The sequence below is a fragment of the Octopus sinensis genome, unplaced genomic scaffold (genome assembly GCF_006345805.1).
Source record: "Octopus sinensis unplaced genomic scaffold, ASM634580v1 Contig04996, whole genome shotgun sequence".
In the NCBI taxonomy this organism is placed as follows: Eukaryota; Metazoa; Mollusca; class Cephalopoda; order Octopoda; family Octopodidae; genus Octopus; species Octopus sinensis.
In genome coordinates, this window is record NW_021827958.1 from 2759 (window position 1) to 9426 (window position 6668).

Consider the following 6668-nt stretch of genomic DNA (forward strand, 5'->3'; position numbering starts at 1 on the left):
AGTGGTGGTACCAGTTGGTGTTGGAGATGGTGTGAGTAGTATTTGTGATATTGGTGGCTGCTGTGGTGGTGTGGAGATCGTTGTGGCAGGAGTTTTAGTGTCGAGGGGGTTGTGGCGGTGGTAGTAGTGGTATTGTTGTTGTTGGTGATGATGATACTGCTGTAGTAGTAGTAGTAGTAGTATAGTAGTAGTAGTAGTAGTAGTAGTAGTAGTTGTTGTTGCTGGTGGTGGTGGTAGCTGTGCCCGTGTTATTAAGACTGCTGTTTTTTTCTTGTTATAGAGATGAAGATGGCAATAGTGGCGTGGAACTAACAGTAGTGGTTGCAGTAGCGGTAGTCTTGTTACTGTTGTTGTTGTTATTGGTGGTGGTAGTTGTGGTGGTAGTGGTGGTGGTGGTGGTGGTGTTGGTGGTGGTGTTGGTGTTGGTGTTGGTGGTGGTGGTGTTGGTGGTAGTGGTGGTGTTGGTGGTGTTGGTGGTTGTGGTGGTAGTGGTGGTAGTGGTGGTGGTGGTGATGGTGTTAGTGGTGGTGTTGGTGGTGGTGTTGGTGGTGGTGTTGGTGGTGGTGTTGGTGGTGGTGGTGGTGGTGGTGTTGGTGGTGGTGATGGTGGTGGTGTTGGTGGTGGTGGTGGTTGTGTTCGCGGTAGGGACGTTATGTAAAATCAATAACATAGTGTATTATTTTTCGCACTACAACTCTAACATTTTGCCATTCCATACCACTACCACTACCACCACTACCACCACTACCACAACAGCAACAGCGGCGACATTAACAGCAATAACAACAACAATAAAGAGAGTTGCCGTCATCACCGCCACTGCTGGTCAGTCACACCTATGACCAATATCTTGGTCGCTGCTACCACCACCACCACCACCACCACCATCACCACACCACCACCACCACTACCACCACCACCGCTGGTCAGTTACACCGATCAGCATCTTCAGCAACATCATCACTACCACTCACCACCATGATCACTACGGCTATCAATGGTCACCGTAACCGCCGCCACTGCTTGCCGCCTTCCGGTCAATCACACATACCGCCATTTTTCTTTTACATTTTCACCACCATTACCAACACCACCATCACAGCCACAAACAAGAACGACATCACTACCACCTCTACCCACCCTCTTCACCATCTTCACCGACATTATCATCACTACCATTACCTTCGCCGCCACCGCCACCACTACAACAACAACAACAACACCATGGTCACTGAGAGTCTGCTGCAAGGTGTTGAATTCTAAAAGCAAAGAAGCAAGGAAGATGAAAAGGAAGAAACGGGTGTTGGTGATGGTGTGGGGGTTAGATTGACACTTAACTCAGCGACTGACACGTGACGGAAGCCATTTTATTCGGTGTCCATCTAGTCCTAATGTCGTCCTTGAAGGCAAAAACAAACCACTTGATATTTATTTTCTCAAACACTGGCCAAAATTGATGACTATTTCTCTTTAATACCTTCTGAAATTGTTTATTTATATATTATGTTTATTATTGGTTGATTTGTTTATTGATCTACTTAAACATTTGCGCAATACATACATACGTTGCACGTACGTACATACATATCTATCTATCTGCCTATCTAACTATGACTCTGTGTGTGTGTGTGTTTGTGTGTGTATATGTATTATATATATATATATATATATATATATATATATTAAGCGCAGGTGCGGCTGTGTGGTAAGAAGCTTACCACATGGTTCCGGATTCAGTCCCCCTTCGTAGTATATTGGGAAAATGTCACCTGCTAAAGCCTCGGGCCAAACAAGGCCTTGTGAGTGCATTCGGTAGACAAAAATGAAAGACGCCCGTCGTAAATGTACGCGCGCGCGTGTTTGTGTCTGTGTTTGTTGCCCCGTCACTGCTTGACAACCGGCGTTCGTGTGTTTGCATCTCCGTAACTTATCGTTTCGGCAAAAGAGACCGGTAGAATAAGTGCTACAATTTTTAAAAAATTGTTGGGGTACATTTCTTCGACTAAAACGCTCCAAGGCGGTGCTCCAGCATGGCCGCAGTCAAATGACTGAAAGAAGTAAAAGAATAAAGGAATAAAAGTCTTCAGCTTTTTCCATTTGGCAAATGGTTAGAAAGGCACCAGCAGGCCACAAGAGACGCATTCATGTCCATAGAACATGATTACCACTTTATTTTACTGAACCCTTATTTGTCGTTCACGACGAGAAAATCCTTCATTTATGTATGTATGTATGTATGTATGTATGTATGTATGTATGTATGTATGTATGTATGTATGTATGTATGTATGTGTATGTATGTATGTATGTATGTATGTATATATGTATGTATTAAAATTAAAATTAAAATTTTAATTTAGAAAAAAATTTAGGTTTTACTTTAATTTTTATACAACATAATATTACACGGTATTTTCTATACCTTGATTACAATTTTTTTCCCCTCTGAGCACTTAATGTTTTCCGAGATCCCAGTATAACGCCCTAAGTTTCATCGTGTACGTCCCTGTAACTGAAAATTATGACAAGAGTTAATGTCACCCCTACCCTACCACCGTACGAGAATTTACTGCTATCTAATTGATCCCTTCTATAGTTTGTTTCTTTTTGTGGTGTGGGGTACTTATGACAGTAAGAAATTAAGGTATAGCAAGAAATAAGGATCAGGAGAAAGGCCTCGACTGGCTTACGGATAAAAACTCCCAGGCCGGATTCTAAGAGTGGCAGGAACGCTGGGACCGGTGTATTACTGCTGAAGGTGACAGTTTCGAAAGAGAAGACGTTAAAACTTAGGTAAATAAGTTATTTTATTATCAAACATAACTAGTCCTGGAACTTGTTGATACCTCCGTGTATTTCTGGAATATTCGTTGTAAAGAAGGACGATCACGTGAAAAGTGCGTATGTTTCCAATAGAATGCCCGTTGAGTTACAGAAAACGGAAAAGTTAAAAGACAGAATACATATATAGTCTTTATTGACCTTTTAGGTCTCTCTCGTCGCTTTAACGAATGAGGACATAGTTGGACAGTGTTATCAGGTCTATATTTTGCGGTGTCGTGTGTTATGGGGATTCTGGGATCTAGCTTTCTGTCTCTCTTTCTCTTCATATATATATATATATATATATATACTTATATATATATATATATATATATATATATATATATTATATATATATATATATATATATATATATATATATATATATATATAGATATAAATAATATGCATATTAAATAGAAAAATAATATACTATAATAATATTATTTAAAAAATCAATACGTTAAATAAACATTAAATTAACTACGCGCATTTCGTGACTATATCTTTAAATCGATAATAATAAATACAATACTATTAAAATTAATTCGATTTAAAAATATAGCCACTCTTCAGGTCTAAAATAATATAATATAAGTATGTATCTAACAAATAACGGTATTGTAACAATAAATATTCGAATAAAATTTAACAATATTAATGAAAAAATAAAATAATAACTTAACTTATTGAAGAATGCCAGTTAACCTGAAGAATGGCTATGTTTTTAAATCAAATTTATTTTAAATCGAAATGCGCGTAGTCAATTTAATTTATTAATTTTTTTCCATATTTATTATAGTAAATTTAAATTTGTTCTATTTAATATGGATAATGTGTTTTACTATTGAATTGTTTAATAGAGGTTATTTCTCTTAATTATATGCATATATTATATATATATAGCAAACATTTAGATTCAGATGAATATAGTACTTAAGTTCAGGCACTAGAATTTAGTACGGTATTATCCATACAATTTCAAAGTAAGGTGATTAAAATCAATTACCGGGTTTTAGTCCTGATTATAATAACCTAAATAAGTTAATTAACAATTTTTAGCTCATAATACTTAAATTGTTATATTTTTTCTATAAATACTTGCCATTGAAGTTAATAAGGTATGGATATTTTTTATGGTTTTTAGTAATTAGGCTGTTTTTATTCCTTTTCTATGATGCTCTACCCTAACTGCTCATTTTATTATTATTATTGTTATTATTATTATTATTATTATTATTTTATAGTAGACTTAAATAAATCTAATCTTTGTACACCTATTAATTCGTACTCAGCTTATATAAGGTAAAACCTGTTGGCTAAAGGCCTCTCTAGAATATGGAGGAGGAAAGGATCCCGTTACCCAATGTTAATGAAGGGGATTGTCTTCCCTTGGCTATCGATCACCGATGTCAACAAAGGAGATTGTATCCTTTTGGCTATCGATCACCGGTGACCCTGTTTTCCAGTGTGTTCCAATAGGTTAGTAGGTATTTCCTGAAATGTAAGCACGGTCCGAAGACCTTCGTTCTGGAGTTCAGGATATTCCCTGAGTCGAAGGAGTCATTTAGAATCCTCGCTCGTTACGCTATACATAATTTACAGCGATTGGTTCCGTTAATGTAGGGGCCTGAATTTTCTAAGATTCTCCATCATATTATGTATGGAATCCCGTCATCTATCAACTGCCATACATGGCTGGCTTGTGACGTGACAAATCTCCGTTCCGGTATCCTGAATGAGGACCTGTGGTTGGTGGGACGTTATTTGATTGTGTTTCTAGAACAGCCGATGTATCTTGGTGGTCGGGTGTTGGTGTGTCTGTTGGTGTTGCCGTCGCCATCGATGGAGGCGCTGTCATCACAGCTGTAGATGTCACTGGCGATGTCTCTACTGTTATTTCCGTTAGGGATACTGCCGTTGCTGTTGTCGCTGGCGATAGTACTGCTGCTGTTGCTGCTACTGGAATTGTCGAGCCTGCTGCTGTAGCCGTAGTCTTTAGGGAAGCTGCTGCTGCTGGTTCTGTTCCCGTTTTTGCTGCGGCTACTATTGGTACTGACGTCCCTGCTACTGTGGTCGCCCTTAAGGAAGCTGCTGATGTTGCTGCTGTTGTTAGGATCGGCCAGTAACTCGGCTTCATAGACGACCCTCTTGGTTTCGCAATGGCTCCTCACTGGGCATCTGTTGCGGTCCCTGGATGACAATCCTGCCTCCGCTCGTGGTCTAGTGGTGCCAACTAGAATGCTCTTAATATTAAGGGCACAACTAAAAGAAACCCTAAGGTTGTGCCTGTTGAAAATGCATCCGTATCTATGTGAACAATGAAATATTTATCTATTAACTTACGGAATGTCCTACCTACAGACATTTTTACGTTAAGAGAGGAGATGGAGTGATGTGGGGCGGGAACCAAATGATATTTTTGTGACGCTGCTTTCTCCAGATGTTTGGGCCCGGCATGTAGGAGATGCGGTCCCTAAATCCGCTAGAAGTTAGGGCCTCGTTATATTAGGGGGCTGCTGTATCAAAAAACTCTTGGCTGGAAGAAAGGTTAGCGATCCTCTTTCTAACGCCCTTCACCAGGCTTTTGAACACGATGGACGGGTGACAGAAGGCTGTGTTGATGTACGTTATCCTCTCCTTTGGCTTGCCGTAGGGCCTGTATGTACCGGGTCCCAAGTCGAGCCCGACGTCTAAGAAGTCCGCGGTGGTGAGGTTGGTCCAGATGGTTATAAACATCTATCTATCTATCTATCTATCTATCTATCTATCTATCTATCTATCTATCTATCTATCTATCTATCTATCTATCTATCTATCTATCTATCTATCTGTCTATCTATATACACACATACATACACATATATATATATATATATATGTATAGAAATTAAATATAAAATATAAATTACAAAGTGGGACAAGAACGCAAAAACACACAAAGAGACGACACAAAAAAACAGACGGATTACTCGAAGCCTCTAATCTTCAGTCGGGAACCGGATCATCTAAGTAATTTCGGCTGTTTAATCTCGATATTACTCCGAACCGGCGAGTCCCAAGGAAAAACCAAGCCATATATATATATAACACTATATATACCTATACACACACACACCACACACACACACACACATATATATATATATATATATACGTACATTCATACACGCATGCATACCCACAAAAGTACTAATATGGGCAAAAACATTTAACACTTTTAGCGTATTTTGTTTAGAAATTCACTGAATCTTTTATAATAAAATTTTATTTTCAACGAAACAAACCTCTTCCTCTTCCTGTGTGTGGATATGTGTGCGTGCATACACACACACACACACACACATACACACATATATATATGTATGTATGTATATATATGTATTTTTATATATACATATATATAATATATATACACATATATATACATACATAGATATACATACATGCATTTACACACACACACACATATTATATGTATATATACACACACCTTTACATTTCGTTTCCATATATTTAAGTTTTATTCCTTTCTCTTAGTATTTATTTATTTGTTTATTTATTTACCTTTCTTCTTTCCCTTTGCTCTTTTCCTTTCTTCTTCCCTTTGCTCTTTTTCTTTCTTCTTTCCTTCTTTTTTTTTTCTTCTTATTTTGCTGTACGCTGTTACCACGCCATGTTTTATGGTATCAACGTTGCCCACTTTCTCTTTTGTTTTTATGTATTTTTCCCTTGTGTTAGTACCGCACATTAAAGAAATTAATATAAATCTTTTTATGGTGGTTTATCTTATTTCTTCCAAGGCCTGTACCAATCTTTTACACACGTCAGCGCACGTACATTCA

General features: G+C 38.0%; 1 long non-coding RNA gene across 1 annotated transcript; it reads right to left on the reverse strand.

Annotated features, from left to right (window-relative positions):
- Positions 1–2093: 2093 nt before the first annotated feature.
- On the reverse strand, positions 2094–5974 carry LOC118761019. The gene is made up of 3 exons (XR_004997104.1): positions 5942–5974; positions 4010–4014; positions 2094–2212 (listed from the first exon to the last, which is right to left on the reverse strand). It is a non-coding gene; the product is annotated as an uncharacterized LOC118761019 (long non-coding RNA).
- Positions 5975–6668: the final 694 nt, after the last annotated feature.